Here is a 24,049-nt window from a genome sequence, read left to right as displayed (position 1 = left end):
ATTATTGAGCACAAATTACTATAGTTTTTAGACGAATCACCTCATACTAAATATTTTCTAATTTAAATTATCACAAAGTAGCAACGTGAGGAAAAAACCTAGATAAAGGTTTTTAGGAAAAATTCGTGAAAATTTTTAATATAAACAATTCAATTTTAATTTTAATAGAAAAAGCCAAACTGATATATTAATAGAATTTAATAAAAAAATCAATAATATTTAAAAAATATTGAAAATACCATTTATAATTCAAATGCAATCAATAAATATTCAATAATAAATATTTTGACAAAATTTTTATTAAAAATAATTATCTAAAAATATATTAAAATTTTTTTAATTTTTTTTAAAAATTCACACACTTACTTTATATAACAAAAATATTTCAATCTATAAGTTTTAACTTTTAATTTTAATTTTTTTAATAATTTGTAATTAAATTTTCATAAATTTTACTTAAAAAAACTTCCTCTAAAACTTCTGCAAAACATGATGGCTCAAGCTGTATCCCGGTACAAGCGGAACAACACAAGAAAAAAAAGAAGGAAGAAAACAAAAAACTTACGGACAGATCATTAAATAAAATTTAATGAAAAAATCAATAATATTTAAAAAAATTAAAAATATTATTTATAATTTAAATTTAATCAGTACATATTTAATAATAAATATTTTGACAAAATTTTTATTAAAATTAATTATTTAAAAAGATATCAAATTTATTTTTTTTCAAAATTTATACATTTGATTTATATAACAAAATTTTTTAATTTATCAATTTTAACTTTTAATTTTAATTTTTTAAATAATTTTTAATTAAATTTTCCTAAATTTTACTTAAAAAAACTTCATCAGTAACTTCTGCGAAACATGATGGCTCAAGCTGTAGCGCAGTACATGCGGAACAACACGAGAAAAAAAAGAAGAAGAAGAAAACAAAGAACTTGCGGACAGAACATTAAATCAAGCACATGTGATGTGCTCAATTATGGGCTACAACTTTTCTCCATCTATGGCAGAAAAGCAATCGCTCAATCCACTTACTACATCCGTCTTTATTATAGCCACCTAATCAGCCACTTCTAAAGTAGTAATTGAACATGCCAAGGTAAGAGAATTTTGCTTTGGCAGAAAAGAAGAAGAACATGGGAGACCTTAAAAACACAGGTTTATATTTTGCAATTCTTCTGATTTTGACGATGATGACAATGATTCCATCATGTACAAGCCATGCTTCAATCAGTTCACACGAAAGCAATAGCCTTAGCTTCTTCCATTGCAACGGCTCATCCACTGAATGCTTCGCCCGTCATGATCAGCACGACTTAGGATTCGAGTTCTTGATGGAGCTGGAACCAAGCCAAATGTTTCTTGAAACAAGAAGAATGCTGCAGCAGAGTGGTAGAGTTTCTACCAACACCCTTGATCCTGGTAATGCAGCTTGTGGTCGTGATAAGTTCGGCTACTTGTGCACTCCACCGGGTAACAAAGACGTTAAAAGATCTGAAAATTGTAAAGGGAGTACGTTCAATCGTGGCTGCCACCAACAACGCAAATGATTAGTTGATTTGCCAATATTCACTGGGTTACTGGGTATAAAATCTTCCCCCTTGGCCCCCTCCCTTTCCCTATTAAGCACCTTTTTTTCTTTTTTTTTTTTTTCCTTGTTTCTCTTTTTCTCCTCACTAGTTCAAGTTGGATCTTAGATGTTCGATCGTGATCGGTTTCGAAGTATCAATGTATCATTATCTATCATAGAAAATTATTATCGTTTCTGACTCTGGAATATATAATTAATTTTTATGTCGTGATTCTTTTGACTGGGTTGTCAGGCAGAGATATACAGAATTTTCATCCTCTTTTGGTTTGAAAAAGCTAATTAGTTTTGATAAAAAAATAGCTAAGTAATTAAAGATTCAATGCTGATCTTTTTGGGGTCCTTTTTTTTATTAAATTTAAAACTTACTGAGCGTGCAAGTTTTACGAAAAAGAAAAAAAAATGTTATATAGCAAATGAACCAAAAAACAAGTTGTCATGAAACATCTAGAAGTTGTACAGAGTTCCATTTCGATGGCATTGTTGTGCCCATGCAGCTAAGCTTGCCTGTTCCTTCTCGACCGTGCGACTAATTGGTGGCCTAGTACATAATATTTCACAGAGGACCACACCGAATGAATATACATCAGATTTTTCTGTAAATTGTTGACGACGATAGTACTCTGGATCCTAGTATCCGAAGCAGCCTTTCACTACCGTGCTAACATGGGCTTTGGACATGTTCGTGGGGGCCCACTCTAGACAACCCAAAATCCGAAACCTTAGCAACCCACTTCTCATCCAACAAGATATTTCTTGTTTTCACGTCTCGATGAATGATTGTGTATTTTGCACCTGAATGAAGATAATGCAATCCACGTGCGGCGCCAATACAAATCTCTAGCCGTTGTTTCCATGGACGAGGAGGATTTTCAGTGTTGTATAGATGATCACGCAGTGTTCCATGGGCCATATAATCGTACACAAGAATCATCTCACCGCCATCGTTGCAATAGCCAATCAATGAGACCAAATGGAGGTGGCGTAGCTGGGAGAGCATCTCGATCTCGGTCTTGAATTCATGAGCCCCTTGTTGAGACTCAGGATTCAACCGTTTGATTGCAACTTGGGTAGCCTCGCCATCAATGAATCCTTTGTACACGTTACCAAAACCCCCAACACCAGTAATGAAAACATTGTCGAAGTTGGTGGTTGCTCCTTTCATCTCGGCCAGTGAAAAGTAGCGACAAAGATCGGAGGGCAAAGATGAGCCACGAGACTTGGTTGACTTGATGGATTTTGTTGTAGAGGAAAATTGGCTCCACCATGAAACTCCCTCACTGGAACCTGAATCTTTGACTCTTATCTTTCGCCAGAAAATGAAGAAACAAAGAAGAGAGAAAACAACAAAGCCCGTTATTACACCTACCACAATTCCTAATGTTGTATTGTTGGTGTTCTTGGGCTTCGTTGAGCTTGGTGGTGAATTTCTTGGTGGATTTATGAGGACTGGATCAGGATTAGTTCCGGAAAGATCCAAACTATTGCTTAATTTGAAGATTTCTATCCCATTCATGATTGCATCAGAATAAAGAGTCCTCCATTTCGTTAAACGATGCAAAGCAATCGAGAGACTTTGTTGCTTTAGATTTCCTTTTGTTCCTACTGCCACTACATAATCCCTATATACTGGAACCCCATTTTCACCACTCCAGACAATAACATCAGCTTGAGTTTCTGCAGTTAAATTAGCCAAGAAGATCTCAAAGACTCTATCACCTTCTTTTGTTATCTCTCTCTGAAACTCACAAAAATGTAACCTTACAAAGTATTTAAACCCAGAATCAACAAGAAACTCCCTTGTCAGATTGTAGTTCTCATTCTCCGTCTTATTCGTTCCCATGGTCCTTGCCAAGGATTCAAATAGTAGTTTAATAGCAAAATAGCGGTCGTAAAATTACGGTAGCATCACCACCTGCCACTGCTATTGGATGAAATACGGATGAGAAATTCTTTTACAACAAAAACGGAGTGTAACGATCGCAAAATAATGGTGTAATGGAGAATAGCAACAATAACAGACCATTATTGCTACTATACTGTTTTCCTACTCATGGATCTAATAGTTCGAGAAAAAAAAATAATTTCAAGTTTTCAACTCTGCAGAATAAAGCAATAAGCCTGCAAAAGTAAAAGTAAAAGCAAAAGCAAAAGAAAAAACAAAAATTAAAACTCAAAACTCAAAACTCAGATCTTTAGCATCAAAATTGATCTAAAAACGGGCTAGAAAATAGACAAATTATTTCAAGTTTCAACCATTCATTTGGCACTTCGACACCTAAATTCAAATCAGCCTCAAGTTTTCAATCAACATTTAAGATCAAATAAGATAAGAAAAGAAAGCTAAATTATCTTTTTTTTTTTTACAAAATTTTTGCAAAATGATGTCTGTTGTGAGAGTTTGAAAGAGACAAATGAGGTATTCCGTAGGTATTAAGTAAGTGATAATGATGAAGAGATGCGAGAGAAAATGAGGGATGAAAAAAAAGAAAGGAGAGAAGAAGAAAATTTTGGAAAGCCAAGCTCTAGAAGCACGATGAAGGTGAATAGAAGAAAGCAAGCTGCGTTTCTAGATGGTTTTGTTATAATTAAACAAATTGAGGAACATTATGGCACATGAGGAGGGATTGGATGTGGTGGGGCATTGGGGGGGTGGGGAGGGATTGGGTGTGGCAGGGCATTGGGGAGGGGTAGGGGTTGAATTTTTTATTTAATTTTGTAATTAATTTTTAAAAATTTTTTAGATAAAATTTAATTAAATGTTTTGAAAATTTATAATTAAAAAAATAAGAGATTAATAATTTAATATAATATATATAGAGATTTTAGATGAAAAATTTTGATTAATTTTTTTGTATAAGTTAGATGAAAAATAATTAAAATTAAATATTATATTTTGATTGTGTTATATATTAATTTATAATTTTGTATATGAATTTTAATATTTTTTTATTGTTTTGATATTTATATTGTTTTGATATTTATATTGTTGTCAATTCTTTTGATATTAGATTAATTATTGTTATTTTTGTGTAATTATTGAAGATTGTATTTATTATATAATTATTGAAAGTTATTTGTGATAAAAAAATTTATATCAATTAGTGTATCAAAAAGATTAAGTTATTTAATAAATTTAGCATTTTATGATCTATTACTCTTACTAAGATTAAAAACTAAAAAATAAAAAATATAGGTTTAAAAATTTTATTAAAATATAAGTTTGAAAATTTTTAATTTTTAAAATTTTTTTAGATAAAATCTAATTAGAGGGATTGAAGATTTATAATTAAAAATATTAAGGGATTAAAATTTTAATATGATATATATAGAGATTTTAGATGAAAAATTTTGATAAAATTTTTTGTATAAGTTAGACGATAATTAATTAACATTAAATATTATATTTTAATTGTGTTATATATTAATTTATAATTTCGTATATGAAATTTAATAATTTTTTTTGTTTTGATATTTATATTGTTGTCGATTCTTCTTATATTAGATTAATTCTTGTTATTTTTGTGTAATTGTTGAAGATTGTATTTATTATATAATTATTGAAAGTTATTTGTGATAAAAAATTTATATCAATTAGTGTATAAAAAAGATTAAGTTATTTAATAATATTCTTAAGATTTAAAACTAAAAATTAAAAAATTTAGCGTAAAATCAATTTTTAATGATGTAATAAGTAATATTAATATTTCTAAATATAAGTTTATTTTGTTTTTATATAAAATAGTAAGTATGCCATCACGTGAAGAGTTTTTAAGTAAAAGAGTAGAGGGCGCGTCAAGTGATGATATAGTTTGGCATTTTGGAACACTTGTTCCAAATACAAAAGGAAATGTTTCATGTAAACTTTGTGGTAAAGTTGTAAAATGAGGAATAATATGTTTCAAAGAACACATTGCTCATAAAATTAGCAATGTTGTACCATACCTCAATGTTACTGGTATGTTATATTTTTATAATTCCTTTGAAAATATTATTATTAATTTCTTAATAAAAATTATAAAATTACATAAGCATGTGCAACTAATTTTCTCCCCTTTTTTTTTTAACTATATTATTAATAGGTATAGTAAGAGAAAGTATGATGAAACTCTTTCAAGAAAACAAATAAAAAAGGTTGACAACAAAAGGAGAAAAAATGAATTTTTATCGTAGTTAAGAGGGGAAGATGATTATGAAAGATTATTGATGAAGACATCACTACTAAACAAGCCATGCGAGATAGTATCTAATCACAACATGAGTAGCATAGAAGACAAGAATTTAGACAAAGAACTAGTGGTTGGAGTAACATATATGAAAATGGACGAAGCTCTCATGGCCCCAATTGCTGAATATTTTGAAGAAAGAACAAGAAAATCAACTCCAAATGGTTTGAATTTTCATTAAGGGCAGTTATACCTGAATTGGTTAGAAGTAAGAGTTCAAGGCAACCAAAAGTAAATGATTCATTTTTAAAGACATTAAGAAGAAAGATGGGTGAATCAGTATCAAAATTTTTTATATATGATCAACTTCTTTTTCAGTTAGCAAATTTTTCGTGATTGCATAATTTGATTTCTGTGGTAGCATAAGTTAGCCAACATTTAAAACTTTCAGCATTTTATAAGGTCTCAAATGTGTATTTAGAGTCTGAATATCAACAAGTTCATAAATGGGTTAGTGGATTAAAAGCTTATTGGAATGAATTGGGTGTCACTTTGATGTGTGATGGTTAGACCAATAGTTTGAATCAAATGCATATCATTAATTTTCTTGTTTACTATAGTAAATAGACCATTTTTTGGAATCTGTAGATGTTTTAAGTATTCGTAGTAGAGATGCAAACTTTTACTATAGATTATTAGATGAAGTTGTGAAAGAAATTGGAGAAAAATACATTGTTCAAATAGTCATTGATAATGAGACAACACTTAAGGCCGTAAGAAAAAGACTAATGGAGAACAGAAAACATTTGTATTGGACAACATGTTCAGCTCATTGTTTGGACTTATGCCTTGAAGATATTAAAAAGAAAAAAAAATATGGCAAAGGTTTTGGATGATGTAAAGAAAGTGACTTATTTTATATACAATCACATTTGGACTGTTAATTTGATGAAGAAATATACACAAGGGAAACAAATAGTTTGTCATGCTCTTATCCAATTTGCCACTCATTTTATACAGTTAGAAGAAATAATGAGGCAAAAGCAAGGTTTGAGAGAGATGTTCAAATCAAAGGTTAGTACTTGGTAATTAATACAACTATTTAAATCTAGCATCTTTTTATGATATCATTGTTTAAAATATTAATTTAAAATATATTACTCCAAAAATTTGTTGATGAAATATAGGAATTTAAAGATTCAAAATGGGAAAAACAAAAATCAAGACCTGCTTATGAAGCCAAAAAAAATCATTTTGGGAAAAAGATTTTTGAAAAAAAGTAGGCAATATAATAAAAGCTTATAAGCCTTTGGTAAAAGTGTTGCGCCTTGTGGATGGTGATGAAAAACCAACAATGAGCTTTATTTACGAGGTTGTGGATAGAGCTAAACAATCAATTCAGTAAAATTGTCATTATTCTATTGAATAAGAAAAGATTATTAACAATAGATGGAGTTTCATGCACTCTGACTTGCATTCAGCTAGTAAGTAAACCTATAATATAGATGGTATTTAAAAAATATGTTTATTTTTTATGCTTAAATTGCTTATATATTTATTTTTTATTACTTTAATATAATATTGTTATGAATTATGTTTAGGTTACTATCTAAATCCACAATTTCAATTTGAAGTGAAGCATTCTGCAAATGTATTTAAAGAAACATTAAAAGATACAAAAATAGTTATTGAAAGATTAAAACCTTTGATAGATACTCAAATCAAAATGATTAATCAGATTAGTATTTAATACTATTTTATAACTTTAACATTTATTTTATGTATTAAAAATTGAATTATTTTTTATTTATTCATTTATTTTTGTATTTTCAATTGATGTAGTTGTTATTATTTTGAGACAAGCATGAAACATTTTGTACTCCACAGGCACAAAGTGCTTAAAACAAATGAATCCAAGTAAATAGTAAATTAAATAATTATAATTTATTTATATTATTTAATTGTATAGCACATTCAAATTTAATTTAAATAATTTTATATAGCTGAGTGGTGTATGATATATGACACTTGTGTTTCTGAAATACAAAAGCTAGTGTGCTTAGTCAAACAACATCTGCATCAAATTGTGAAAGTAATTGGAGCGCATTTAGCTATATTCACACCAAAACAAGAAACAGATTGAAGTTTGAAAGACTTCAGAAACTTTTATATACCTATTATAACATGAAATTGAGGATAAGACATCAGAAAAGAATGAGCATTGATGAGATAAATAATAGTTTTAATCCTATTAGCCTTGACCATATTTTTGAAGATGATGATCCACTAATAGAATGGCTACAAGAGAAAAAAAACTTTTGTTAGATGGTTAAAACTCTAATTGGTTGCCCGCAAATAATTTTGATAATGAAATGAATGTTGAACAATCATGCCAATCTTAAAAAAAGAATGTGTCTCATTTAAGTTCAAGTCCAACACTAAGTTAGAATAATGATGGTGGTGGTTTAAGTCCAGATGATAATGATGATGATGACGATGGTGATGGTACAAATTTTGATGATAATATGGATGCAGATCAACCTTACAACCTACTTGGAGGAGAATTTGGGCTTGCTGCTATTGGTGGACTTTTCATTAATATGGCAAAATATGGAGTAAATCCATTTGCTAAATCTAGTGAGGGTCAAAGTGCATATACAGGTTGATCAAAAGGAAAAGCCAAGAAATACCACTATGATATTTTTAGAGGTTTTTCATCTTCAAGTGGGAGACCAAATTCTAGTAACTTTGAGTATAATGAATCATCTACTAGTACTTAAGGACATGACTATCCATCAGAACAATTTAATTTTTGACCTCTTCATGGTAATCTACCTCCATATGGTTATTATTCACCTCAAATGTATCCTCCACCTCTTCAAATGTATCCTACAACTTAAATGTATCATTTACCACAAATGTATCCCCCACCACAAATGTATCATCCTCAAATATATCCTCAAATATATCCTCCACCTTAAATGTATCAAGAACAAAGGCCTCAGAAATAGAGATGGAGTCAACTCGGCTCTCAAAGAGAAGATAGAGAATTTGATCCTCCTTGTCATTTTACCATGTGGTAAATTTTGAAATATATATCAATAATTGTAGTTGATGGAATTTGAAATTATTGTAATTTTAAGTTTGTAATTTTATTAAATATAGATGCTTAGTATTTAACATATTATATTTTGTTAATATTTGATTTGTCTAAGAATTAATATTGAATATGAACTTGGCCAAGAAAAATTTTGTGGATAAACCAAATATGAATGCTTTTTATAATCTAAATAAAATTGTGAATAAATTTTTTAGAAAATAAAAAATATAGAGTGTCATAAACTATTTTTAAAATCATTACATAAGAGTTTTTATAATTATAATTATAATTATTACATTTTATAATAGATTGTGCAAAAAATAAATTTCACAATCTCGATGACCGTTGTGATTTCAATGATCTTTGTTATATCCAAAAACGTGATAAATGTGACGCGACCAAAAACGTGACCGCAAATGCTATTTAAATCTCTACCACTGATGAAAGTATAAGAGTCAGAGATATAAGGATTTGGAGTAAAGGTTAAGTTTAGCCTTTGGTCGTTATCAATGTTTACACAAAATTCTTTGATGAGAGTAATTTCGCGTCCAGCATGAAGTAAAGCACTAAAATTTCAGAGAAAAGGTAAAGGTACCTGCTCTAACAGAGAAGAAAGCTTTATTAAAAGGGTTGTCAAAGCCTGGATATGAAGTTGGATAGAAGTACAAGTGAATAAACTTTTGGCCAGCAGTGAGGGGAATTGAATAGGTGAATTTTGAATAAGAAAGATGAGCTGTGTAGTATGAAACCCCATCAACTGAGAAGGGCAGCGATTGAGTTGCTGTTAAAGACACTGATGATTTATTATTATTGTTTTATTGCTCTATGGGGGTGAATTTTCCATTGCCATCTTTGATCCAAAGACGATTATCGAGAGATTGGTTATCTGTGGAAGAAACATAGTCAATAGTGATGTTTTCTATGGGGTTGTAAGGGGTTACTAGGGAGTCTACTGTGACAAGGATAACAAGGTACTGAATTATGAAAAAAAGAAATGGAAGAAAGAGAAAATAACAGGTTTTGAAGGCAAAAGGTACTTCGTTTGCTTGTATTCTCCATTGTAGGGGAAAAAAATAGACAAATAGAGAGATAGATACGAGGAAAGGGATCAAAGATCAAGAAAGCTTGAAAGTTAACTCCTGGACGGTGAAGCCAAGAGTTAATATTATATTTCAATGAAATTTTGAAGCAGCATTCTCTTTCCCTTCTTCTTCGTCTTTTTTTTTTTTGGTTAATTTACTACAATTTCACATTTTTTTTTTATATATGTCATAACGTGTAGATCTATAGACCTATCATTAGATATGGATTAGAAGAGTCACAACCAATCTTTTTTATTTAGATATGATTGGTCACTTGATCGCATCTGTCCTATTTAAAGAAAAATCTTAATATTGACTTAAGTATCTTTAAATAGTATATTTTGATCTACGAAACCAGCTTTTAGGTTCAAAAGTACAGTTACACTTTAAAAATATTATAGCACCCTCACAATGCCTATTCAAATGATGGTACCAGTTTGATCTCAAATTATCCAAGCCTTGAAAATGTTTATACTTTTTTCAAAATATTAGATATTAAAAATTAGTCTTAAAATTATCTCAATAGTTTGGTAACAATTTAAAATAATTTTCTCACCTCAAGAGTATTCATGGAATTAGTGTCTCACCTAAAAGAGGCTTCGTCATCGGATTTATTAAGGTTTTTTATTCAAAAAAATTAGTAAAGTCTTCAAATAGTTTAGTAAGACTTACTTTGAAGGATATATCTCAATAGTTTGGTGAGATTTTATTACAAAAGTATTTTAAAAATTTTGTGAATTTCATTAAGTCTCATAATAGTTTGGTAAGACTTAATTTAAAAATCAATTCCCCAATAGTTTGGAGGATAAAAAAATATCTTTTATTATTTTTTATTATTATTTTTTGAAAAAAAAGATGATTTATGAAATTTCTCAATACTTTGGTGGATTTCATTTAAAAAATTAAATCAATGAATATTCTTCGATAGTTTAGCAGAATTTATGAATTTATTTTGCAAGAATTTTTGTTTGAAAAAAGATTTTTTATTGAAAGGATTTTTTTTGAAAAGACTTTTTTTTTGAAAACTTATTTGAAGATATTTTTTTTGTTTAAGTTTTTGTTTTTTATTTTATTTTTTAGAAAAAAAAGATTTTTTTATATAAAAAAATACAGTAAAATAATAATAATAAAAACTAAAAGTAAAATACAAACTTTAAAACATAAAAATAAATGAAAATAAAAAAGTAAAATAAAAATGGAAAAAGGTGTAACACCCCCAATTCTACAACGGAAGAATGGAGCCCACACCCAACTTATGAGGTATCGTTTGCTTTGACTCGAAGGTCTCACTATTGTGTCCCATAAAAGGCGTCTCACAAGTTTGGGTTTAGATCTCTACATATATATCATTTCTTATCCACATATTCTTTCAATGTGGGATTAGGGGCATTACAATCTCTCTACTTTTGAAGCTTGACATTCCGGTCAAGCTGAGTCCAGTCATAAGACCAAGATCACACCAGACCACTATGTAGCACTTAGTGACTTCTACAGCTCCACCGTGTAGCACTTAGTGACTCCTATAACCACTGACTATTATTGACTTCTTTGATACTATTTGTGGAGAGCCATACTTAACTTACGAGGTATTGTTCGCTTTGACTCGAAGGTCTCATGGTTTTATTTTACAAAAGGCATATCACAAGTTTGGGTTTAGATCTCTACATATATATCATTCCTTATCCACACATTCTTTTGATGTAGGATTGGGGGTGTTACAAAATGAAACCTTATAATCAGGTCAGGTCTGCGTGCAAGTCACGGGTTAGAGTGTGGATCCTAGGCTATTATCACGTTACCATTTTAGGTTGCTATATAAGCCACCCTCAGTGTTTTTGCTTCAAAAATCCCCAAACCACTCTTTCTAGCTTCCCACAAGCTCTGACCTCTCTCTAAAAATTCTTCAAAAATTCAATCGAAAACTAGGTTTTTTGCCAGTTTCTAAAAAATTGGTTGAAATATAATTGGAAAATTCAAATCCCTATTGGGAAATTCATCAAAAACTTCAAAAATTCTTCCCAAAAACCCATAAAACCAAAAAAAAACACCAAAATTTTCAAAAAACCTAAATTCCTACCTAAAAATCCTAGAATCCTAATTCCCGCATTCTAAAATAAAATCCAAAACCCAAATCTTTTTCATAAATTTAAAGCCAAACCTTGAATTCTCATAATCAAAATCTCAAAAACCTGACTCTCGAAAAGCATTTTTAGAAATTTTAAAATACCATTAATAGTTTTCATTCAAAATCAAAACATGTCCTTTCTTTTGATTCCTCATTCAATTTATAGGCAGTCTTTAGCAAGATTTTAGAAAATGGACAAAACCAATCCAAGGCTTGAATCCTGGGATTGGATTTTACCTAGACCTCCAATTAGGTCTAGGTTCCCCACTAATTTCCCAGATTGATTAAAAATCTCTTGATTTGGGTTCTAATTGACCTTTGACCAAATTCAATTCCAAATTTTCATTTCTTTGGTTGTCGGTTAGGAAAAGAAATAAATAAATAATAATAATACTAATAAATTATAATAATAATATATATACAACATAATACTATACTATAATAATACACTATACAATAATAATAATAATAATAATAATAATAATATAAAACCATAGTAATAACAAATAATAGTACTACTAATAATAATGAATAACAATAAAAATGACGAAACTTGACCTCAGATACAGATGGGTGTCTGCAGCTCTAATCTTTGCATATTCCTGTTAGACAAAGATAATGCAAAGACCTAAACACCTATTTTGTTCCAAAAGTCAAAGCAAAAAATGGAAATCACTGAAACTGAACTACAAGCCAAAAAAATAATCAAAATCAAAAAGTCAAAGAGATAATCTGGACTAAGCTGAGATCGAGAAGTTAGGAAGATGATCTGGACTAAGTTGAGATCGAATGACCAGGACAAAATCAAGAGTCCAAAGATAAAACAATTAGGACCAAGTCGAGGTAGAAGATGAATGGTCGGGATGATGTTGTAAGTTCAAAAATGGTCATAAATGAATGACCAAGACGATGTCATCAGTTAAAAAATTGATTTGGCTTGAGCTGAGATTGGATGACTAGGACAATGCTATGAGCCTAAAAACGATCAAGATTGAGTCGAGGTTGAAGATTAATGATCAGGATGATACCACAAGTAATGAAAATGATCTAGCTTAAGCCAAGATTAGATGACTGAGATGATGCCACGAGTTTAAAAGAGACCAAGACTGAGTTGAGGTTGAAGATGAATAACCATGATAATGCCATTAGTCAAGCAAATGATTTGGCTTAAGCTGAGATCAGATGATTGGGATGATGCCGCAGGTTAAAAAAATAAAGTTTAAAATTTCACTCTAAATCCAAAGATTCACAATTTGACCATTCAAAAATTTGTGATCTTCCATAATAGAAGTTGAAAGATCCCAAGTTTAACAAAATTGCAAAGATTCAAGATTTGCAAAGGTTTTCAAATTTGCAAGAAAAAAAGATTCACAAGATTTCAAGTTTCGCAGAGGTTTTTGATTCGTAAAGATCTCAGGTTTGAAAAGATTTTCAGATTCGCAAGAAAGAAAAATTCACAAGACTCTAAGTTTTGCAAAGGTTTTAGATTCGTAAAGATTTTAGATTCTCAAAGAATTTTAGATTCGTAAGAAAGAAAGATTCACAAGACTCCAAGTTCGTAAAGGTTCTAGATTCATAAATATTTTAGATTCACAAGGACTTTTAAATTCATAAGAAAGAAAGATTGGCAAGATTTCAAATTTTACAAAGGTTCTAGATTCGTAAAGATTTTAGATTTGCAAAGACTTTTAGATTCATAAAAAAGAAAGATTCACAAGACTCCAAGTTTTGCAAGAGTTAAAAAAATGATTTGGACCGAGCAGAAATTGAATGAGTGATCAAGATTGAATCACAGGTCAAAAAAATAATTTGAACTGAGTTAAGATTGAATGAATGATATGTGATAATGCAACACTACAAATTTATGTCCTATCTAGGATACAAATGTAAACACAATGTATATAATGCTGATGTCATGAAATTTTAATTATGGTAACAAAGTTCTTAAGACTCTACCAGTTCTTTTTAGCTTCTTAGTATCAATAACCTTAGAATAAATTTTATCAGTTAATCTATATCATTCTTTTCATTTGGTCATGATTCACATGTTGTGCCAACCAATCTATCACTGAATTTGTTACTGAATCACCTCATTTACTCCCTTGTAAATCATTTTCTCATGTTTCTTTTTATTCATCTCAACTCAAGTTTCTTTCAAAAGAATGAAAAATTCTTTATGAAAAATGTCATTCATTTATTTGCTGTCATTCAAATTAGTGACAGACATGATACATTTCCTTGGTTTGTTCAACAATGTTCATTTGGTGAAGGATAGAAAAATGGGTCTTTATTATTGAGAGAACAAAAGTTAGTGTAAAAAACAACTTAATGGTGAACAAAGGCAAAATGCTATGATTTTCAAATAGGATATTAATATCTAAAATAACGACTGTTCAAACAATTTTGAACTCAAATTCAGAATTCTCTTTTCAAAAACATGATTCCATTGATTTCATCCTCATTCCTAGGACTCTCATATAGAACTGTGCTTCTTAGTTTTTATCTTTACTTAAACCACCATTTTAGGTTTTCAGTCTAAGTCTCCCTTTTTCCTTTTTTTTCTTTTCTTTTTTCACTTTGGTTTTTTCTTTTCACTTATTTTTTCTCTTATTTTATCTTTTTTTTTGTTTTTGCTTTTTTTTTCTTTTATTTTTGCCCTTTCTTTTGCTCACTTTTTTCTAATCTTTCTTCTTTATTTCTCTTTTCCAATTTATTCATCAATGGCATTTTGATCAAAGTCTCAAATAATCTGATGGCAAGTTTGCATTAATTCAAATCATGATTCTTTAATCTGAGTATTCATATCCAATCGAAATGGACTTTTAAGAGATGTAGCGTAGGTTAGGGTAAAGGTTGCCAAAGAAATGGATAAAACAGGCCCAAATTATATTTATAGGTAATCAAACCAGGGATCATTTCTTCATATGGAGCACATGGTATTTTGTCCCATCAATTTCTACTTCATTTTTTTTTTTGTGGAGCACATTGGCATTTTACCTTATCAATTTCTCCATTTTCCTTTTCTTTTTTTTTCTTTTCTTTTTCATTTGTAAAGAAAATTTGATTATAAAATGGCTTTGCCCCTAAGGATGAACAAATTTTTCAAACTTTACCCCCAATGTAGGGGTTCCTCAAAAGAAATTTTTAATAAGCTCAAATAGGATAGCAAGAGATTTTCTTTTGAAAGGATAGAAGAAAGATGGTCATTTCTCATTTCGAACACAAATACACTCAATAAAAAACATTCATTGACTAAGAGCAAACTTGAAAATAAACAATTGCAAAGATTATGTGTTGTATCACTTTCACCTTTTAATAAGCCAAACTTTCACCAGAGTTATCTTTTTGACCCAATAATCCTAACAATCTTAAATTTATCAATCAAACCATTATGAATAGTATCAAATCCTGAATTATCATCATAATTGTCTAAACATTTCTTAGTTAAAATCGAAAAAAAAAGGTATGAAAAGAGGCATGAAAAGGTAAAAGTAAATAATGGGTATTCACATAAAAGAAGAATATCATGGAAATGCATCAGGTTTATCACTTTCATTAAAATGATGAAAGATAAGATGAAATTTAAGTACATAAAAAAAAGATCTATATTCTTAAGAAGCCTAAAATGATAAGTAGTTTCAATCAATCTCTCCAAAATTATACCCTTGGATGATTGGATAATGGGTTACCATTGACATTGGATGCCATATTTCCACCAATACCAAAATTTATCAACCTTCCCTTGATTAGACTCTACACCATATGTTTCAGAGGGATACAATTTTTAATCGAATGGCCTACCACCCCAAAATGATAGTCATAGTGAGCAATAGAGTCATACCATTTGGGATATGGAGGTTCAGGTTGTTTTGCAAAAACAAAAAAAATCAAATGGTTTTTGTAAAGGTCTTGGTATAAATCTGTGTAGCTCATAAGAATAGGGTCAAATGTAGGCTTTTCTTGGTTTCGTGATTCTCACACACCACTTAGTGAGGTAGTTGGACAAACAGAGGGCCTAGGTGTGGATGGATAAAAAAGTCATAGAGTTGATTGGAAAATTGTAATAGAGACATTACTTGTAAGAGAATAATATGTGGGATAGATTGACTGATGGTAGTTTCTAGATTACTACCTGTTGAAACTCATAGTTTGAGTCTCACATTCTTTTTTCTTAGGCATCTATTTAATAGTAAATAATGCTCTTTCTTTCAGTTTGTCATTTTTTATTGTATTTTCAATGATCTCCCTTGAAACTATCATATTAGTAAAACTTTTAGTCGTGTTCCCTATCATCTTCTTATAGTATGATGACTTTAGAGTACTTACAAATAACACTATCGTTTTCTTTTCCATTAGAGGAGGTAGTTTTTGGGCAGCAACATCTCGTCATCTTTGGGCATATTTTTTGAAGGACTTAGATGCTTTATTCTCTATCTCTTGTAATGAAAGGTGATTAGAGGCCATATATATAATGTGACAGTATTGGTTAATGAAGGAACGAGTCAAATCTATCTATAACTTTATGCGAGTCCTGTCTAACTGAACATACCACCTTGCAGCAGAACTGGTTAAGCTATCACGAAACACATACATGAGCAATTTCTCATTACTAGCATATCTCATCATCTTATGATAATACATCGTGATGTGTGTAATGGGCCATTTAGTATTATCGTATTTTTTAAATTTTGGTACTTTAAATTTTAGAGGAATCACAACATCTGGAACTAGAAAAAGGTTAGCAGCATTTATAGATCCATAAAAATCATTACCTTCCACAAACTGCAATCTTTCTTCAATTATACTCATGGCTTGATCAGTCTTAGGGTCTTTTAGAGGTGTAGCTATTTGCAACTTCACTTTTTTTTTTTGTTTTATTCATTTTAGGCATTTGGATGGGCTCATTTGCCTTTTCAGCAAAGATAGGATTCGTATGGTTCTGAACATTCCCTTATTTATAATTTGGGAACGTGGTTTGTTATTGCTAAAGGCTTAAACTAGTTTGGGCTTAATGTAGAGCAAAACTTAGAGGATATAGTGGTTAAGTATCCTTATGTAAGATGTTTTCTTCTATTGCTTTCCCTCTATTTATCTTTTTTAAAGCTTTGAGAATCTTGCATAGCTTCCCCTTAATTACTCCTTAGGCTTTTTTTAATCTTTCAAATCGATTCTCATTGTCTTGCTCCATCTTCCTAGCTCTAGCTCGAGTATAGTATTGGTGTTGAGCTATCCTTGAAACTTGATTTTCTACAATTATGGTACAAATTTAGAATGATGTTTATGGACCCATCAGTTTATGCATGAGAATGAATGCATGCATACACAACAAAAAAAAAAGGTTAGTACGCATAATATGTAATCCGCATGTATGTTTATGAGTATGCACAAAAAAAAATGAAATAAAAAGAAGACAAGCAAATTTATTAGTCACCTCAATAAAAAATAAAGAATAAACACTATAAAGCAAGTAAAATAATAACATGACCCTAAATTTTGGGTTTTCTATAAAGGGTGGAAGGACATGGCTTTATCTATAGTTAGGCTTCTAAAGTTAATTACATGCTGTTTGGATTATTTGTAAAAAATTCTCAAATTGTTCTTTACATCATAGTCCATCACAGACAAGTAAGGCACCCCAATCCTCACCCATCATAGGCTACAGGCGAAAAGAGTTCACTCTAAGTGGGAGTGTTTCGCAGACCCATACGGAGATATGAAATCTCATAAGAGCATAGGTACTTTACTTCTTCCTAATGATAAAGCCCATGTGAAGAGCTTTATGTTATGTATATACAAATGAATGACAAATATATACAATCAATAAATGAATAACTAACAAATATAGGCAATGAAAAAAAATAAATAGGAAAGAGAAAAAAATTCCAAATTTATTAGGCAAGGCTTGGATGATAAGAAATTGTTCACTAGCCTAACTCTCGATGTCCCCAATGAAGTCGTTATACTGTCATAATGTATAGATTCATGTACGTATCGCTAGACATGGATTAGATGAGTCACCATCAATCTTTTTTGTTTAGGTATAATTGCCCACTTGATTGCATCTGTCATACTTAAAGAGGAGTCTCAAGATTAATTTAAGTATCTTTAATTAATATATTATGATCTACGAAACCAAAGTTTAGGTTCGGGAGTACGGTTACGCGTGAGAAAGGTTATAGTACCCCCATAGTGCCCATTTAAAAGATAGTACTAATTTGATATCAAATTATCCAAGCCTTGAAAATGTTTATACTTTTACCAAAGTATTAAATATTGAAGATTAGTCTTAAAATTATCCCAATAGTTTAGTATAATTTAAGATAATTCTTTCATCTCAAGAGTATTCATGTAGATTAGTATCTCACCTTAAAGAGGTTTCATCATTGGATTTATTAAGGTTCTTTATTCGAAAAAATCATTAAAGTCTTTAAATAGTTTGGTAAGACTTATTTTAAAGCAAATCTTTCAATAGTTTGGTGAGATTTTATTACAAAAATATTTTAAAAATTTTGTGAATTTCATTAAGTCTCTCAATAGTTTAGTAAGACTTAATTTAAGAAGCAATCCTCCAATAGTTTAAAGGATAAAAAATATCTTTTATTATTTTTTATTATTATTTTTTGAAAAAAAAAGGATGATGTATGGAATTTCTCAATAGTTTGTTAGATTCCATTTAAAAAATTAAATCCATAAATATTCTTCACTAGTTTGGCAGAATTCATGAATTTATTATATAAAGATTTTTATTTGAAAAAAGATTTTTTATTGAAAGGATTTTTTTTAAAGATTTTTTTTGAAAACTTTTTTGAAAAGACTTTTTTTTTTTTGTTTAAGTTTAAGTTTTTGTTTTTCTTTTGCTCTTTTGTTTTTTTTTTTCTATTTTTCAGAAAGAAAAGATTTTTTTATATAAATAAAAATACAATAAAATAATAATTAAAAAAACTACAAATAAAATAATAATAAAAAAAACTACAAATAAATGAAAATCAAAAAATAAAATAAAAATGAAAAAAAGAAACCTTGCGATCAAGTTGGGTTTGCACGCGAGTTGATGAGCAGATCAACAGGTCAGAGCGTGAATCCTAGGCTGTCAAAACGTTGCCATTTTGGGTCGCTATATAAGCCACCCTTAGCGTTTTTGCTTTAGAAATCCTCGAGCCTCTCTCTTTAGCTTCTCAAAAGCTCTGACCTTTATATAAAAATTCCTCAAAAATTCAATAGGAAATTGGGTTTTCCATCTATTTTTGAAAAATTAGCTAGAATCTAATCGAAAAATTCAAATCCTATAAAGAAAACTTCAAAAATTCATTCCAAAAAACCAAAAACCCAGAAAAAACCCAAAAAATCCCAAAATTTTCAAAAAACATAAATTGCTACCCAGAAAATCCTAGGATCCTAATTCCCGCATTCCAAAATAAAATCCAGAATCCAAATCTTTTCCATAAATTTCAAGCCAAACCTAGAATTCCCAAAATCAAAATCTTAGAAACCTAACTCCCATAAAACTTTTTCAAAAATTTTAAATACCATTAATCGTTTTCATTCAAAATTAAAACTTATCCTTTCTTTTGATTCCTTGTTCAATTTATAGGCAGTCTTTAGGAAAATTTAAGGAAACAGACATAATTAATTTTAGGCTTAAATCCTAATATTGGATTCTACTCAAACCTCCAACTAGGTTCAAATTCCCTACTAATTTCCCAGATTGATTAAAATTCTCTTGATTTGGGGTCTAATTAGCCCTTGACCAAATTCAATTCCAAAATTTCGTTTCTTGAATCACCGATTAGGAAAAGAAATAAAAAAGAAATAAATAATAATAATAAAGCCATAGTAATAACAAATAATAGCACTACTAATAATAAAAAATAATAGTAATAATGAAAATTAATCCAAACACATATAGGTGTCTATAATATACAACTTGAAAATTAATGTATTAAAGCCAAACACCATTTTACAAACTGGATTTTTGTAAATGAACAACTAACAAGAGACTAAGAGAGTGACCGAAAAAGAAATTTAAATTAATGTATCGATCAAATGGGTCATGGAAGACTTTTCAAAAAAGGCTAGATATTTTCGCAGGACTCTATTGGAGCTTTTTGCCCGTAAGGGATATATCCCTTCTAATGTTTCTTATAATTTTTCTCTTATTATCCAATTAAGATAAACGTAAATGTTTTTGCTTTTAAAATATGTCTACTATTGATGAGTTTGGATGCTTTAATGTTGTATTCTTTTGTAGACAAATTAATGTCTTCACCTAAAATAAATGTGAATTAATATAGCCTTTTTAATATGTGACAAAATAGTTAATTTCAAAATTTGATTTTTTTATTCAATTTGTTTTGAAACTGTATATATTACCAGATATATAATGTCACGTGCAACTGAATTAAGTTTTTTGAGTGATTTATTTCATTTATTTTGAAATCAAAGCATAATTTTAAACAATTAGTGACTTGAAATTATTTTAAACAACTATTGTGGCCTAATTTGAAGAAAACAAACACGTCCATTTTATTGATTATAATATACCAAGTTTTTTTCAATTTCAAATCTCCAAATTTAGTTTTGGTAATTACAGGGTGCTAAAAGTACCCATCTTTTAGCTCTTTCTCTCTCTCTCTCTCTATATATATATATATATCTGACGCAAAACCTTTAAGATTGTACAAAAAAAATTTTGATGCATAATTTATATGATCTTGATATTTGGATATCATATTTTGATTTTAGTGGTATTGTACATTCAAGAACGGAGATTAGCGGGGTGAACGGGGATTTGAGCCGTACTAAAAAAAATATTTTAAGTTTATTTTGTTTTTCGTGGGGTAAGGATGAATTTATTACAGGCTCTAGAGAGGTTGAGCTCTGCTTAAAAAAGGTTTCTTAAATTTTAATTTTTTGAGTCTCATTAAAAAAATTATTAAAATATTTAAAATTTCATTTTACTTTTTTTAAGGTATTTATTGAAAAAAATTCTTAAAGTAATTAAAATTCACTTTGACCTATTTTCCGCAAAATAGATTTTACATTTTTTTCAAATTACAAACATAAATAAAAATTGATAATAAAATTATTACGCAATGCTTTTAAAATTAAAAATCATATTAAAAATAATTATAAATTTTTAATATTTATGATTGAATATAAAAATTTTAGTTTTTATTAATATTGTTATTGTTGTTATTATTATTTTTCATAATTTAATATATTTAAATTAAATCTCCATTAAATAAAATTTTGGGCTAGGCGACTGTGTACATCTTCATATTGAAAAAAAAAAATCAAATTTCTCAATCTTCAAATTAAGGGAGAAAAAAAATATTTAATATTTATTTAATCAACAATTTATAAAATAATTAAACATTATTTTATAGAAAACTAAAAAGTATAAATCAATTTTGATAAAAATAATTTTTAAAAAATTTTATTATCTTTTTTAATTAATATAAATTTATATCATAAAATATTTTTAAATTAAGTGATTAAAAAATTGGTTTTTTAAAATTTTTAGCACTCAACTTTTTGGGGGTAATGTTAATTATATTTTTCATCAAGATCAATTTGTCAAAAAATAATATTAAAAATTACTTTCTCATAATGATAAAATCGAGTCAATCCCAATGTAATAATTTATCACCCCATTTATTTAAGTTTTCTGTCATAAACTTTTTAAATTGTTATGAAATAAGATAATGTAATTATTGAGTACAAATTATTGTAGTTTTTAGACGACTCACCTCACACTAAACACTCTAAGTAAACTATCACAAGATAACAGCGTGAGAAAAAAAACCTAGATAAAGGTTTTTAGGAAAAATTCATGAAATTTTTTAATATAAATGATTCAATTAAAATTTTAATTAAAAAAAAAAACCAAACCGATATATTAATACAATTTAATGAAAAAATTAATAATATTTAAAAAATATTTAAAATACTGTTTAAAATTCAAATTCAATCAATACATATTCAATAATAAATATTTTGATAAAATTTTTATTAAAAATAATTATGTAAAAATATATCAAAATTTATTTAATTTTTTTTCAAAATTTACATACTTGATTTATATAACAAAATTTTTTAACCTATCAATTTTAACTTTTAATTTTAATTTTTATTTAATAATTTTTAATTAAATTTTCATAAATTTTACTTAAAAAAACTTCCTCTAAAACGTCTGCGAAACATGGTGGCTCAAGCTGTATCCCACTACATGCGGAACAACACGAGAAAAAAAAAAGTAAGAAGAAAACAAAAAACTTGCGGACAGATCATTAAATCAAGCACATGTGATGTGCTCAATTATGGGGCTACAACTTTTCTCCATCTATGGCAGAAAATCAATCACTCAATCCACTTGGTACATACTTCTTTATTATAGCCGCCTAATCAGCCACTTCTAAAGTAGTAATTGAACATGCCCAGGTAAGAGAATTTTGCTTTGGCAGAAAAGAAGAAGAACATGGGAGACCTTAAAAATACGGGTTTATATTTTGCAATTCTTGATTTTGACGATGATGACAATGATTCCAACATGTAGAAGCCATGCTTCAGTCAGTTCACACGAAAGCAATAGCCTCAGCTTCTTCTATTGCAATGGCTCATCCACTGAATGCTTCGCCCGTCATGATCAGCACGACTTAGGATTCGAGTTCTTGATGGAGCTGGAATCGAGCCAAATGGTTTATTAAAAATATTTAAAAAAATATTTAAAATATTATTTATAATTCAAATTTAATCAATACATATTTAATAATAAATATTTTGACAAAATTTTTATTAAAATTAATTATATAAAAAAATATCAAATTTTTTTTTTTTTCGAAATTTATACACTTGATTTATATAACAAAATTTTTTAAGTAATCAATTTTAACTTTTAATTTTAATTTTCTAATAATTTTTAATTAAATTTTCCTAAATTTTACTTAAAAAAACTTCCTCTGTAACTTCTGCGAAACTTGATGGCTCAAGCTGTAGCGCAGTACATGCGGAACAACACGAGAAAAAAAAAAAAAAACAGAAGAAAACAAAGAACTTGCGGACAGAACATTAAATCAAGCACATGTGATGTGCTCAATTATGGGCTACAACTTTTCTCCATCTATGGCAGAAAAGTAATCGCTCAATCCACTTACTACATCCGTCTTTATTATAGCCACCTAATCAGCCACTTCCGAAGTAGTAATTGAACATGCCAAGGTAAGAGAATTTTGCTTTGGCAGAAAAGAAGAAGAACATGGGAGACCTTAAAAACACAGGTTTATATTTTGCAATTCTTCTGATTTTGACAATGATGACAATGATTCCATCATGTACAAGCCATGCTTCAATCAGTTCACACGAAAGCAATAGCCTTAGCTTCTTCCATTGCAACGGCTCATCCACTGAATGCTTCGCCCGTCATGATCAGCACGACTTAGGATTCGAGTTCTTGATGGAGCTGGAACCAAGCCAAATGTTTCCTGAAACAAGAAGAATGCTGCAGCAGAGTGTTAGAGTTTCTACCAACACCCTTGTTCCTGGTAATGCAGCTTGTGGTCGTGATAAGTTCGGCTACTTGTGCACTCCACCAGGTAACAAAGACGTTAAAAGATCTGAAAATTGTAAAGGGAGTACGTTCAATCGTGGCTGCCACCAACAACGCAAATGAGTAGTTGATTTGCCAATATTCACTGGCTTACTGGGTATAAAATCTTCCCCCTTGGCCCCCTCCCTTTCCCTACTAAGCACCTTTTTTTCTTTTTTTTTTTTTTTCCTTGTTTCTCTTTGTTTCCTCACTAGTTCAAGTTGGATCTTAGATGTTCGATCGTGATCGGTTTCGAAGCATCAATGTATCATTATCTATCATAGAAAATTATTATCGTTTCCGACTCTGGAATATATAACTAATTTTTATGTCGTGATTCTTTTGACTGAGTTGTCAGGCACAGATATACAGAATTTTCATCCTCTTTTGGTTTG

The 24,049-nt window shown here is 29.2% G+C and overlaps 2 pseudogenes; both read right to left on the bottom strand.

Annotated features, from left to right (window-relative positions):
- Positions 1 to 2,015: 2,015 nt before the first annotated feature.
- LOC149512923 (receptor-like protein kinase FERONIA pseudogene) lies at positions 2,016 to 3,491 on the bottom strand (annotated as a pseudogene).
- A 4,964-nt stretch (positions 3,492 to 8,455) lies between these two features.
- LOC111289164 (receptor-like protein kinase FERONIA) lies at positions 8,456 to 9,952 on the bottom strand (annotated as a pseudogene).
- Between the last annotated feature and the right edge of the window lie 14,097 nt (positions 9,953 to 24,049).

This window comes from Durio zibethinus, chromosome 21, assembly GCF_047325235.1.
Source record: "Durio zibethinus cultivar Kanyao isolate XHJ-2024 chromosome 21, ASM4732523v1, whole genome shotgun sequence".
Lineage (NCBI taxonomy): Eukaryota > Viridiplantae > Streptophyta > Magnoliopsida > Malvales > Malvaceae > Durio > Durio zibethinus.
This window is presented reverse-complemented; position numbering and strand designations above follow the sequence as displayed.